Raw genomic sequence first — 14652 nt, forward strand, 5'->3', positions numbered from 1 at the left:
GATTTTAATTCATATGGTGAGTTTGTCCTATTCTCTAGTCCCAGTGTTATAGACATCTCACTACCTGTCCTCGTCTCTGGTAACATATCCGAGAGATGAGCCGTGTCCTCCAGATTTTACAGATCAAATTTCATCCTTGATGTGCCTTAATAATTGTATGAATTTGACTAATAATTTTCAGTGTTAAAATAATGAAACAAGGTTATGCCTGTTCTGTTCTAAAATTCAAACTGGAATCACAGGACAAAACTAAACTACAAGCCATGTTGGCGGTGGTTCTCAGAAATGTCTACTACATCCTCCCTTAGCTCCGTAAGTTTGCCTGCTGTGGTGCTCATCATGTGGCTGGTTTATTACATGGCTGGAGGCTATGTTTGCAGCCTCCCTAGATTAAGAACTCTTTGGAGCAGAGAATGTGTCTTGTGCATTACTGCACTCTCAGGACCTTGCACAATCCCCAACACATGACAGCATTCAATCAATTCTTTTTATTTTTTTATTTTTTGGTGGGGGGAGGCACAAATACCGAGGATTGAACTCAGGGGCACTCAACCACTGAGCCACACCCCAGCCCTATTTTGTATTTTATTTAGAGAGAGGGTCTCACTGAGTTGCTTAGTGCCTCATTATTGCTGAGGCTGGCTTTCAACTAGTGATTCTCCTGTCTCAGCCTCCCGAGCCACTGGGATTACAGGCATGCACCACCTGTACGCCTGTAATTACAGCAGCATCCAATCAATTTTTGTTGAATAAAGAAATTTATAGATTACTCAATGATTCTGCAATTGATTCAGTATTCCAAAGTTAGACCTCAGAATAACATTTCATTCCATTTTTCCAATATACCTACTCTTTTTCCACTATTAATATTTTCTTGAAAACCTATCATGTTGCAACCTCTGTGCTAAATTCTTTACAACTCCTATAAACATTAATTCTTGGAACTATCTGCTGTTGGAGATATTTTTAGTTCCCATTTTATAGATTAAGTAAAACTATAAGAGGTTAAGTAACTGGCTAAAGTTACAATGCTAATTAGTGAACCTACTCTTGGGCCCAAGTATATCTTAGTCTTCACTATGCCACATATGAACCCTTAGACAATAGAGGCTATGTGTCCTGTGGACACTCCTCAAAAGCACATGCACATTCATTCAAAATTGTGATTACATTTCAGGAGATTCATAATCCTATAAAGTATATTATGTATCCCAGGTTGAGAATTATGGTCTAAAACATTTCATTTCAATGAGCTAAAAACATATCCACACTGGACAGAAGAATTAAAGGACTAGGAACTGTGCATGGGCTGAATCACAAAACATACCCTGGGCCCCATTCTTCTTTTGTCACAGACAAAAATAAAAGTTTAAAGTAAGTAACTCTTATCATATTTGCTCTTCTTATATAAAGGTAGGAAAACATAATGATATTAGTAAATAACATTGAGTATTTGCTTTATGTCAAACACTGTGTTAAGTGTATCCTATGTGTAAATTCATTTATTCTTTCTTTTTAAATATTTTTAGTTGTCTATGGACCTTCATTTTATTTATATACATGTGGTGCTGAGAATCAAACTCAGTGCCTCACACATGCTAGGCAAATGCTCTACCACTGAGCCACAACCCCAGCACTCATTTGTTCTTTATAAAAATTCAGTTACCAATTTATCAAAAGTTTATTGACAAGGAAATTGAAGTACAGAACAATTCAGAAACATGCCCAAGTTGGTAAATGGTAAAGACAGTCCAACTAGATAGCCTCACTAAGGTATGCCACCAAGATATCCCTAGCATGTTGATAATAGGAAATGAAACATATTATGATCCTGAAAATTTTTCCTAACAAATAGGGAAGTGATCCAATTATCAGTAAAAATAAAATGACTGTCATCTTCTAATGAAATATTTTCTTGCCCTTTCACCCATTTATGAGATTCCAAATTGTGCAACACCTTTAGATCAGTGTTAGAATTCACTTGTTATATTAGAGAATCATGTTTTCCAACTATTTTGAGCATGACACACAGTATGAAATCCACTTTATGCCATAACCAGGCAGCTACACATATGCACTGAGAAAATTGAAATTGAAGTACTTAAAATAATATTTACATGGACAATATGCAGTGAAATTTAATATTTTCTATTTTAATCTATTCTATTCTCCTGAATGCTGATTGTATCCCACTAAATTGATTTCATGATCTACTAATGGGTTGTATCCTGCAGTTTAAAAAACACCACCATAAAAGATGAAAGGAAATTATTATCGCTCTAAGAAATTAACATTTCTAATCACTATAATGAACATTACTTATGCAGCAGTTGAGCTAATGGGAATTTATGCCATTAAAAGATTATGGTGTGTCAACTTTATTTTGCAAAAGCTTTTCAATGCTCTCAGACATTGACCCAGTTGATTTGTGAAGGATATCAAGCATAATATTTTTGCTGACTTCTTCAGAGGCCAAGAGCATTCATTCTTATATCAGTTTCAAATTCTTAAGTTTGTTATGTTATTCTTCCTATGTTTTTCCTGGGCATTTAACAATGTTTAATTGGACTTTTGATTATCTGATGCACTGGAAATCTTTGCACAGTCTAATTTTTATTCTGAGAAATCATAAATTTCTGAGAAAAACAGAAGTTAGAAGAAAGAGGAAGTTTTGAAACTAACCACTTGGCCCACAAATCCAGAGGCAAAAGGAAGAGGAAAGAAAGTGAGAGAAGAAAAGGAAAGGGAGGGAAGAAATCTGGGAAACCATTTGGTTGTAGGAAAAATACACCTTTGCTGCTCATTATCTCTGCTCCCATTGAGTTTGATTTTCTTGGATCTGTATTAGAGAATATTCTTTATATAATGTAGACTTTTACAGTTATCTATTCAAAAATCAAGAGATAAAGAAGACAAAAAGAAGGCTGCTTAAGAGATGTAAGAGGCCCAGAGTTCCTCCAAATGGTGACCTGGGGTACTTTTGACAATACGCAATGTCACATTGTCCTTCACTAGAGGTAACTGAGAGAGGTATTCTGAATCAAAAACTGTGCCTCTCCCTTCCACTAGCCCTCCATCTCCCCTGTCACAGAAACATTGGAGGACAGAGTAAAATGCAGGATGTCCAGTTAACTCTGAATTTTCAGATAAACAAAAGCTAATTTTGTTAGCATGAATATGTCAAGTGGAACATACTTACTCCCCTCCCCCCCAAAAAAAAACATTGTTTGCCTGAAATTCAACCCTCACTGTGAGTCCTGTATTTTTATCTGCTAAATCAGGCTACCTGACTCAGAAAAGACACCATGAATGCCTCTGGCTTTCAGACACCTTGAAAAGTTTTATGGGAAGAATGACCTAAAAAATCTAGGGAGGTCCCCTCATCCCTCTCTCTGCCTCTTTCTCTCAGCCAGCCCTAACTAAGTTATATCACCCAAAGAAGACTTCCACTGGAGAGGACCCCACACTTGCTTCAGTTAACTATTGATGCATATCAACCGGCTCCCTCAGCTTCCTGTCCTGTGTGCATCCCTCACACAGCAGTACAAACCTCTTGCTGAGGCTCAATAAAGCCATAAAATATCTGGTCACAGCAGATGGGTCCTTGTACCCTTCCTGTGAATACAATTGTCCCCAATTCTTTTCATCTTTTCTTGTGGACCTTGATTTAAATAAATAAAGTCAAATCACAGGAGCCAACTCTCATTCACCTCCACCCTGGACAGTGTCACATGATGAGCACTGTCCTCCATAACTGAAAAGTTCTTTTTCTTTGGATTTCATCTTCAATGGTAAAGAAGATTACCTGAGGCCTGGGGAGAAAGTTACCTTGACTTCTTACTTTTTTTCTGTAAAGTTTTTTTTAAAAGCTAAAAGAGTGTAAAACAATATGTTCCTTCTGACAACTGTTAAGGTCGTTTAAAAAAAGAGAGAGAGAGAGAGAGAGAAGTCTGAGAGATTGCCTAGAGGAGCCTACAGAAACGGGATGACTAAATGTATTGTTCTTTCCTGGATGGTATTCTGTAGCAGAAAAAAAGGGTAATATGAGGGTAAGAATGAAGGAACTATGAATAAATATGGACTAAACTTTTTTTAAAAATGCTAAGAGAAAAATAAGAAATATATGTTATCATATATTATGGGATCTGATCAAGAGACATATTGTAATCAAAAAACCCTAAAACTATTTCATATCAAAAAGACAACAAAGGAGATAGTTATTTATGGAATTAATTGTAAAGGTCAGACATACATAAATTCAAAGGACTATGACAGGTGCAGGCAGTATCTATATAAAGTATCTATATAAATCACACAGTTATGAATAATAGCTAATCACTATCAGTCTAGGAAAAGATTAGAAATACCATTAGGGAATCTGAGCAAAAGGTATACAAATGCTCAGTTAAAAGAAAGCAAATGTATGAAATCAAATTTGTCTATGTACTTACATAATCATTTCAGAGATAATTATCTAGTTCTTATTTTATTGTATGCATTTCTGTTCCTTAGACATAATCAGTGGTATAAATAATTAATCAACTAGTTACTTATGGATGTGTGGAAGACAACTTCTTTCAAAGACATACATTTATTAATTTGTTTAAAATGTAAAGAGAAAGTTTGAAATAAATACTTAAATGTGAAAAGATTAACCAACATAATCTGACTTTAGTAAAACTTCATAAAAACTTACTGTCAATTTGTTTAGATAATACAAAACAATGAAAACCACTATAGTCTGACCCATTTTCCTTTAAAATTGCATCTTTGAGGGAAAAAAACTAAACCTAGAATATGGGTAGATTTAAAAAAGAAGAAAAAAATGTGGGGGCTACAGATATAATTTAGTGGTATAGCATTTGCCTTGTACACATAACACCTTTGTTTTGACCCCCAGCACATAAAAAAACATAGTGTATTAATGTTTTGAAGCTATGTCTAAATGCATGTTTCTCCCCAACTCTATTAACAAGAAAATTCAGAATTATTATCACAAAGTTGCACTGACTTCATAGGCAGCTAATCTTGCTACCTAGCTCATCTTATTTTAAAAATGGTTTAGTGAAACCCTAGCAAAACAACACTTTGGGCATATGTTCTGAAGTAGTCCATGTCCAATAATTCTATGCATCAATTAGATTTCATAAGCAACTAACTTATCCTGGAGTGTTACTGAGAACACCTGCTTAAGTTTACCTTGTTTAAACAATTCGTGAGTGCATTTTACAAGAGTTTATTATTGTTTGCTTGAAAATAAAAATTCTTTCTAATTATTTGGACAGTCTTTGCCACCCTTCTTTCCATATGGGTAGGCATTTTAATATAATACATGCATGATTGCTCTCTTTCTAATATTATTATGTTCTTAACCCAGTACTAGATATCCTTAATAAGGCTAGAAAAAGAGACACCCCAGTTGACACTTTTATCACTTATTTGAGATGTAAAAGATACTACAGTTCTTAAATATTGTACAAATGGAAGGAGTTAGAATTTTGTCCAAAAAAAAGATCTACAAAGTCAAAATGTATTTTCCATCTATTTGTAGACATAAAGGAAACTTGTGCCATTCCCTTATGGAATAAACTGGGCCCAAATGTGAAAATTTTCAGCTAGAGACTAAATCCACCCAGTGAGGATTATAATGTAGTTTTTCTAATAGTGGTTTTTAAACCTTCTCTATGTCAGGTTACTTTTAGCCTTCCTTGGGTCCTTTAATTTATAAATCAGTCTTCCTCAAATGCACTTGTTTCTTGATTGTCCATTGGTCATCAAGAGTTTCAATCCAGGCACTACCCACCCCCCAAAACCAATGTTTGCCCGTACACTTTATTTCTTCATCCCAAAGCTACCCTGAAGTCATACCCATTTGGAGCCAAAGAAATCTAAGATCATTCTACAAATCAGTGGTAGAATCAGAGCTTAAATTCCAAAGCTTTCACTTCTAATCAGTTTTCTGTATGCTATTTATGAGGCTTTGGGTGAGGGGGTCCAAGATTCCCCAGCTTTCCAATGCCACAGAGATGTCAGGCACTTGCAACTATGGTTCCAAGGGGATTCCAAGTAAATAACAGATCTGAACATCTAGATGCATAAAATTTTCAGGACATATACCAGAGCTTTAGATGCCAATGACCTTAATTGCACACAAAATGTTTCAGTGAGATAACTAGAATGCCTGTAGTTTCACCTAATGTAATAGAAAGCACTAATGTGATCTAATGGTTGTTTTATTCTCTAAATTATTATCAGTGAACTATTGCACCACTTGGGAACTTTTTTAGTAACAAGTAACAGAGACACAATTTAAACTATCTCAAGCAAACATAAATAAATGGATTTGTAGGTTTGCATGACCACAAAAATCTAAGGATAAGCTGAGCTCAGGCCAGGTGGGATATAGGACTTGATTGCTATCATCGAGGTCTGTCCTCCATCTCTTAGACATTAGCCCATACACATGCAGAACAAAGCAGCCACCAGCAGTGCGAGGGCTCACACCCAACCATTTGGGAAAAACCCCAATTTAAAAGACGTATTTTTCCTCGTAATTACAACATAAAGGTCACAGGGAAAACTTGGATTTGCTTGCCATAAATCAGTGTCCACCCCTGAATTTACCACTGTGGCTAGGCAGTTGGGAGAATCCCTATAACCATGAAACGGGAGATGAAGTCAGCTCATCCATGATCAAAGTCACGTGTTCCCAATAGAGATTCTATAGCCATAAAAGAGGGAAAGAAGAAATGTTGGTAAAACTAAAAGCAATTAGAAGAAACACACGTCTATGGTTATATTAAAAGAAGTACTGAAGAGTATCAGATTTGCTCAAATGTAAGCACCCCAAAATCAAGTTCCAGAATAAAAATTTCATGACCAAATTCCCCATTCAGCTCCAATGAATACTATGTTCCAAGAGCAAATTCTTCATTCGGGAGACAAAATCAAGAACTAGTTCACACGAATACTAATGAGGGATGATCACACAGTCACTCAAGTCATATTCAAAAAGTTTATGTCAGGTAGACCTATATATGTCACTAATTACCACTATTTACTATATAATGCTTATTTATTATAATGATAACTATTACCTTTTGTAGTTTTAATGGTCTGCATTTTGTTATTTCTGCCAAAATTTTTAAAGGAAATCACATGTTTACCACCTTTTCCCCCCAAGACCAAAGTCTTCCCCACTCCCACCCCAAGCCCCAATACCATCCCTGGGCCCTCAGTGTGGTACTTACCATGGTGAGACACAAAGCCAAAGGTGTGTGACACCTTATAACAAAATGATGGTCGTAGTCAAAACATTACTTCCCTTTGCCTGGAAAACTTGTTTGACAAGTTTTGAGGCTCACTGAGCCTCCATCTCCTAATCCATACATTTGAGATAATCATAATCACTCTCACACAGTCAACATGACAATTCTAACCTAAATCACTTGGATATTCCTGGAAAAATATGTTTAATAAATGTGGCCTGCCAAGATGATGATAATGTCAAGCCAGAGATGAGGGACCACATCGGTTTCACTCACAGCAATGTACTCAATGCCCAGCACATAGTGGGAATTCAATATATATGTGCTGAACTTATGAATGAATAACCCACACACTTTGGAATCAGATTAAATAAATTTTCAAATCCCAATCCTTTACTGGCTGTGGCCAGTTACCTGCATTATTTAACTCTTACGAATAAATAGAGAAATCAATGGTACCATCTTCCTCTGGGTTCATATGAGGGACAACTGAGATGGTTATGTTGGAATCTCTTTGAGGACAGATACTCTGCCTTCTTTATAGTAAACACTGAATACTAGCATCCTCATACCCTTTCCCTTCTAAAATTGGCTTTAAAACTCCCTAGGGCACTGGGACTTCCCCCATGTCCAAAATCTGTCAAAATTATTTAATCTTTTGACTACAGTTAAAAGGACCCATAAATTTGAAAATAATAATTTTTAAAAATCTGGGAAGACTCTAACATACATGTAAGGATGCAAAATAGAGTACAGAAAGGAGTTTAAGCTAGAAAATGGATGAGCACATACTAAACCACCATCAGATAAAATTAATTTTCATGCAAATCCAAACAGGTCTCAGAACACTAACAGGGGCCAAGGTAGATAACAATTTCAGACATTTCGGTCACCTCCAAAGGAGAAAGCAATAAAGGAACTTAAATCTCTTAATCCCTTTCATCTGTATTTGTATAAAGCTTTACAATTCACAAAGCTTTTTGTTTTCCACAGAATTTTTATCAGTTAACCTTCACAATAAATCTGTAAATGGTTACCAGATAATTTATCTCCAAAATGGCACTTTCCTGGGCATGAAAGTGGGCAGTGTTAATAATTACACCAGAACAGTTGGAATAAGCAAAAAATGTCCAGGGAAACTGGGACGACGTCTGACCACCCTGCTACAAATCTACCTTCCAATTGGGATGTTTCTGGAGGAAAGAAATGATGTCATTTTTTTGCCTTTCTATCTCGGCAACCAGCAAAACTCCTGACAAATGGTTGAAATTGAGTAAATACCATTGATGAAGACAAGTGACACTGGGTCCCAGCCATGTCAATCACTAGCCTGTTACCTTAACAACCCAGACTTGAGCTGCAGCCTCCCTACGCCTATCACTTGAAATGTCTGTAAGCTGGGCTTCACCCTCTCAAGCCAAGGATCCACATACGGGGCAAGTCCTGCACCCTCCTCAGGATTTTTGCAGACTCCTGAAGGACTTCTGTTTTATTGGTCACTCCTGTCCTCAGGTTCCTGATTCCATAGGTGTTATTTCCTTTACTCATCACAAAAGTCAAAATGTAAAACTCAGCTCTTCCACAGTTTCAAAACAAAACCAAAATTGACGTATACAAAGCATTTAATGAAGAGTAGACTCTTCTAGAAACATAAGGATAGAAAAGAGGTCTACTTCTCAACAAGGCAAACAACTTCCAACTAAAGAGCAAGCATCCCCAACGTTGACATCCTTTGGGTACTTCACAGAGGGGTTTCTCATGGATCTCCTTCACCCACAACTTCCCCAGGATCATACCACCTCACAGGCTCCCACCACACCTACCACTCCTCCATTATTTCCTTCTTTTTTATGCTTTCCTTTGAGAATGAAACAAACCTTCTTCCCCTTTCAAATAGAACAGTTTCTCAGATGCTTAACTCCTGCCCTCAAGACTCAATAACCATGGGGAACTTTGCAAGGTGTTTTTGCAAACAAAGACAGTCGCTTTCTGCATAGAATCTGGGTGGTAATTCTTAGGCAAGAGTGTTTCATCTGTGTGGTAAGAAAGGGAGTGGGGTTTGGACTTCTGTCCCTCCTCAGAGGATGAGACCATGAGGCCCTTTGCTCCAGAGCCATAATCATAGCCATAACCACGCAGTGTGTACACCTATGTGCTTGCCAGGACCATGGACACCAGGGCCCCCAAGTCTATAGTCTTAGGCCATTCCTAGTAGATTTCCAAGGTTCTGATTATGTCCACTAGATTGCCTTCCAGTAGAATTTTAATGCTGGGTAGAGCCATAGAAATCCAGGAAATTGAGAGTCCCTTACTGCTGCATAAAGAAAGAACTGGAATCCAAGTCAGCAGATACCCATGCCCATTATTCTTTCCCTACACCAGGCAGCCAGTTCCGATGACAGGCATGGTCATCCCTGGTCTCTAGTTACACAGAAACGAAGCATCCTTTCACTTGGTGACTTGCGCATACCTCTGATTTGGCAGGAGGACAGAGCTTGGAGCACTCAGAGGTCTGCCAACTAAGTTAATTGGAAACCCCAAGCTTCGGAGCAACTCTCAGCTTGTAAAGAGCTCACCACCGCAGGCTTCTCAGCAGGGCTATGGAATCACACTTTCTCCTTCTTGACTTGCTTGAGAACAATGAATCAGCATTATTTGTTAAATGAACCATTGCCTGGTCTTAATTACATAATCATGCAGATTGGCAGCAGCACAATTTCTGAAAGGAATAGTTTACGTTAATAATAAAGATAATAGTGAGAACCATAGTTCCTAGCATGTAACAAAAACAATTAATATAGAACTGATTATGTCTAGTATTAACCACATTATTCCTCACACTACCATAAAGGGGCAGGTACAATTATAGTACGAGAAACTGAGTCACAGAGAAGCTAAGTTCTTGGCCAAAATCACACAGCTAGAAGTTGACAGAGTCTGGCATGAACCCAGGTTGTCTGAGTCTAGAACCCTCACTCTCATTCTGAACATCTGTGGCCAGGACCACATATTAATTGACATGTGTTGGACAATAACTGATGCCTAAGCTTTTCCTGGGACATGACAAAGTACAGACATACTACCAGATGAATATGACCTATTGAACAAAGAATTACTAGTACTCTCCTCTCAACCCCTCTAAAACAAATGTGTGAGTTCTTCATTAAAAGCATTAGGACAGAAGCAATATTTCATGTACACCCCCCTTATTTCTCTTCTTGCATACTAGAAGATTAAATATCCCAGACTCCTTTGCAGAGAAGTTGGGACCATGTGATAGGACTATGACCCATTAGCTGTGATCGGAAGTGACATATATCATTTCTAGACCTGAAAGATGAGAAGCAGATAGAAGAATAGAAAATAGCAGACCAGAAAAAAAGAAAAAAGAAAGAAAACTGAATATGAAGCTGGTATCAAGCTGACTTACACTTCAAAAGGCCCAGAAATTGAGACATCCAGAAACTCAAAAGGGGAAACAGAAGTATTTGTTGTCTTTTTAAGAAGCAGCCATGTCTTCTTCCCTACTCTTCACAGCCCTCTCCACTCAAAAAGATAAGAGTTATTCTCTGAAGAAAGTAAAACAGATTTTCTGGTCTAGGAGACAACAGGTGCTACATGAGGGCTGGGTCACAGTTCTGAAAGAGATTGTGGGGAGGAAACTAAATAAATTATTGCATATTGGATGCTAAGACCCTTGTCATTTCCCTCCCACTTGATTCCCAGTATTCTGGCAGTTGATTCTTGATCTTCCAAGCAGGAGGTTGGAAAAACTTTTAAATACACACACACACACACACACACACACACACACACGGGGCTGGGGGCGGGTGTCCAATGAGAGAAAACAGGTCACATGCAAAAGACCAGGAGCTAGAATGCTTTAGACTTCTAACAATGCAGGAAGTTATCATGTGGTTTTCAATTCCTTGTAAATTCTGGAAAACACTTATTTTCAATGTGGACCTCTATACTTAATCTACCAGCCACTTGTGAATGCAGAGTAAAGTTATCAGAGGTACCAAAAAAATCACTCTCAGCAGAAACAGTTTTCTTCATAAACAACTATAGGATGCGCTTCATCAGAATGACAGAAGAAACAAAACAAACAGAAAATATGAAACACAAGAAACAGGAGCTCCCACACAGGAGGGAAGTGAAGAAGTTCTGAAAACCCCCTGGAAGAGGAGGAAAGATCATCTAAGGTGACAGGCTTAGGAGGCAAAAGCAGGAGCTGGCACCTTGTTAAGGCTCCAGCCTGGAATTGGCATCACGTCACTTCAGCTGCATTCTATTGGCTACTGTAAAGCAGCAAAACCAGCCAGATTCAGGAGGGGAGGAGCTATCACAGGAGCCTGAGTCCTGGGAGCTATATTCCTGGGAAAACATCTTGAAAGACCAGCTACCACAGAGGGCCAAAAAATCAGCTAGAAGAAGTACAGTGGTTGCCTCAGCAGAGAGAGGGATGGGGTGATGAGACTTATTATTTTATTAGCAAATCTGAGAGGAATTGGTGAGTCTACTCTGAATTTAACATTAGTAAAAATAGAGTATATGGTCCCTCTATTGGCTGGTAGTCAAAAAAAGAGACAGAATGAGTACAAGAAGGAAAAAAGAGAACACAAAATAGAAAATCATCAATGAGATAATTCCAGGAAATGTCTCAGAACTCCAGGGCATAGGTGTCTATGGAATGCTGCTAAAGAATAACAGTACAGGGGCTGGGGTTGTGGCTCAGTGGTAGAGAGCTTGCCTCACATGTGTGAGGCACTGGGTTCAATTCTCAACACCACATAAAAATAAATAAAGATATTGTGTTCATTTACAACTAAATTTTTTTAAAATCACAATACAAAAAGTAGAGTCACACCATTCGTGTCTTCATATATGTACTAGGTAATGATGTCCATCTCATTCCACAATCATTCCTACCCCCGTGCCCCCTCCCTTCCTCTCCTTCCCCTTTTCCCCTTTCCCTATCTAGAGTCCATCTAATCTTCCCAACCACATTGTGAATCATCATCCTTAATTCAGAAAAAACAGTCAGCATTTGTTTTTGGGGGGATTGGCTTACTTCATTTAGCATGATATTCTCCAACTCCATCCATTTACCTGCAAATGCCATGATTTTATTCTCTTTTAATGCTTAATAATATTCCTGTGTGTGTGTGTGTGTATCACATTTTCTTTATCCATTCATCTACTGAAGGGCATCTAGGTTGGTTCCACAGTTTAGCTATTGTGAATTGTGCTTCTATAAACACTGATGTGGCTGTGTCCCTGTGGTATGCTATTTTTAAGTCCTTTGGGTATATCATTATCCTAAGTACATACATGAAGACACAAATGGTGTGACTCTACTTTGTGTACAACCAGAGTTTTGAAAAATTGTGCTCTATATGTGTAATATGAATGATAATGTATTCTGCTGTCATGTATAACAAATTAAAATTTAAAAAAAGATAGCTAAGTAAATAATTAGTGGAAGGTTTTCATTAGGAAAAGTCATTAAGTATCCGAATAGTAAATTGCACTTTAGTTTAAGAAATCATTGGATTATTGACTATTAATGTGTTTCACTAGAATAGCATTTTCAAAGTACTTAAATTATATATTTAAAAACCAAAGGTAAATACTATGATATAATCAAAATAAAGCCATAATAATATTTTTTTAAAAAATGATAATACAGAAGGGTTATATTTCATTAACCTACCTATGTGAATGAATTCCTCTTTGTCGTATCACACATAAGCAGAATAACCTGACAAATTTTTAGATTTTTTTTCTTTTGCTCCCTCATTCTTACATTAATAGCAGGATTCTCAGATTTGTATATTGTGCGTGAAACAGAAACAAGAGACTTGGGAAGTATTGCCTTGTTTTACTGCACAAAGGGCACAGTAAAGAAGACACATCCATTTAGGTATGTTGGCAAAAAGAAGGAAATAACACAGTGCTCTGCAATGTGATTAATCACGAACCATATAATTTCACTTGTCCTTTCTCTGTGCATATGTTGTTAGAACACAAGGAAATCGTGGAATTATTTACTGTAGAAACTCTTCTTAAATATTACCAGGGGACAAGGTTCATATTTAAATACTTAACTGCGAGGTTTTTATGTAGTTTTGGTCCATAAAAGTCTAATACCACAGCTCCAAACAGGAAACTAAGAACACTTCTTTGCCGCAGTCTGGCTGGGCACAATCAGGAGCCACTTGTCAAAAGAAACTAACTTTATTTTTAGAACCGCACACGCCAAACAAAACAGCTCCTCAGGAAAAACCCTCAGAGCCCCAACTGCCACCACCAGCTTCCCACAAGCCTCTCCCTCAACCACAAGCCTCTCCACCTCCCCCATTCTCCTGCTCTTGAGGCTGATTGGCTGGGTCACATGGGCAGAGCCAAAAAAGTCCCCCAATGAGCAGCTCCAGGGTCTGAAAGGGCAGGGAAACAGCCCAATGAGCATCACCGCAGAGGAGCCAATCAGCTAGATGTTGCTGGGGCCTGTGAGCCAATCATCAGCTGGCAGTCTGAAAGGGCGGGGGAAACAGCTCAATGAGCATCTCCAATGAGCATCACCGCAGAGGAGCCAATCAGCTAGATGTTGCTGGGGCCGCTGTGAGCCAATCATCAGCCGGCAGCTGGAAGTTTGCTGGCAGCTGGAAGTTTGCTGGGGCCCCTTCGGCTGTGGCTCTCAGCACTTCTTCAAAGTGAGTAGAACTTGCACACAAAGAGCAGGCCTGATAAACAGAGAAAAATCAAAACAAAGTTTAATTACTACTTCCTGTCATCCCTAGACCCAGTAGCTAAGAAGCAAAGGGACCCAGGGGAGGGAGGTAGCCCAGCTCTCTCTCCAGGTGCACACGATCCAGAGAGGAACGGGAGCCTCCATTCTCTGAGGAGCCATGGGCCAATGTAACTGATCAGGTCAGAGGCCAGCATTCTGCCAGCTCCTTGCATCAGATTCCACTAGAGAACCTCAGAGTGATTTCCTGTTGCACTGTGGGGCCTTCAGGAAAGTGCCATTCCTAATTGGGGTGGAAGGCGCCTAAGGATGCCCAGAAAGGGAAGGTATTGGGGAATTAGATTGATTAAAATATGTTAACATTCAGATACAAATACAGCCTAGTGAATACCACTAATAAGTATAATTTTATTTTTTTTATTTTTCATTTGTACTTTTTAGTTATACATGACAGTAGAATGTATTTTGACATATCATGTATACATGGAGTATAACTTCCCATTTTTGTAATTGTACAGGACGTGGAGTTTCATGGGTGAACATAGGAAAATTATGTCCGATTCGTTTTACTGTCTTTCCCATCCCCATCTCCCCTCCTTGCCCCCGACTCTGCTCTGTCCAATCCAGTGAACC

At 38.3% G+C, this 14652-nt stretch overlaps 1 protein-coding gene across 13 annotated transcripts in view; it reads left to right on the forward strand.

The window, feature by feature from the left end:
* Trpm3 (transient receptor potential cation channel subfamily M member 3) overlaps nucleotides 1-14652 on the forward strand; it is a 536247-nt gene that overhangs the window by 400628 nt on the left and 120967 nt on the right. The gene's annotated exons all lie outside the window — the stretch shown is intronic.

This window comes from Marmota monax, unplaced genomic scaffold (genome assembly GCF_021218885.2).
Source record: "Marmota monax isolate L192 unplaced genomic scaffold, Marmota_monax_Labrador192_F-V1.1 WCK01_AAM20220418_F8-fsc00059, whole genome shotgun sequence".
NCBI classification, from domain to species: domain Eukaryota; kingdom Metazoa; phylum Chordata; class Mammalia; order Rodentia; family Sciuridae; genus Marmota; species Marmota monax.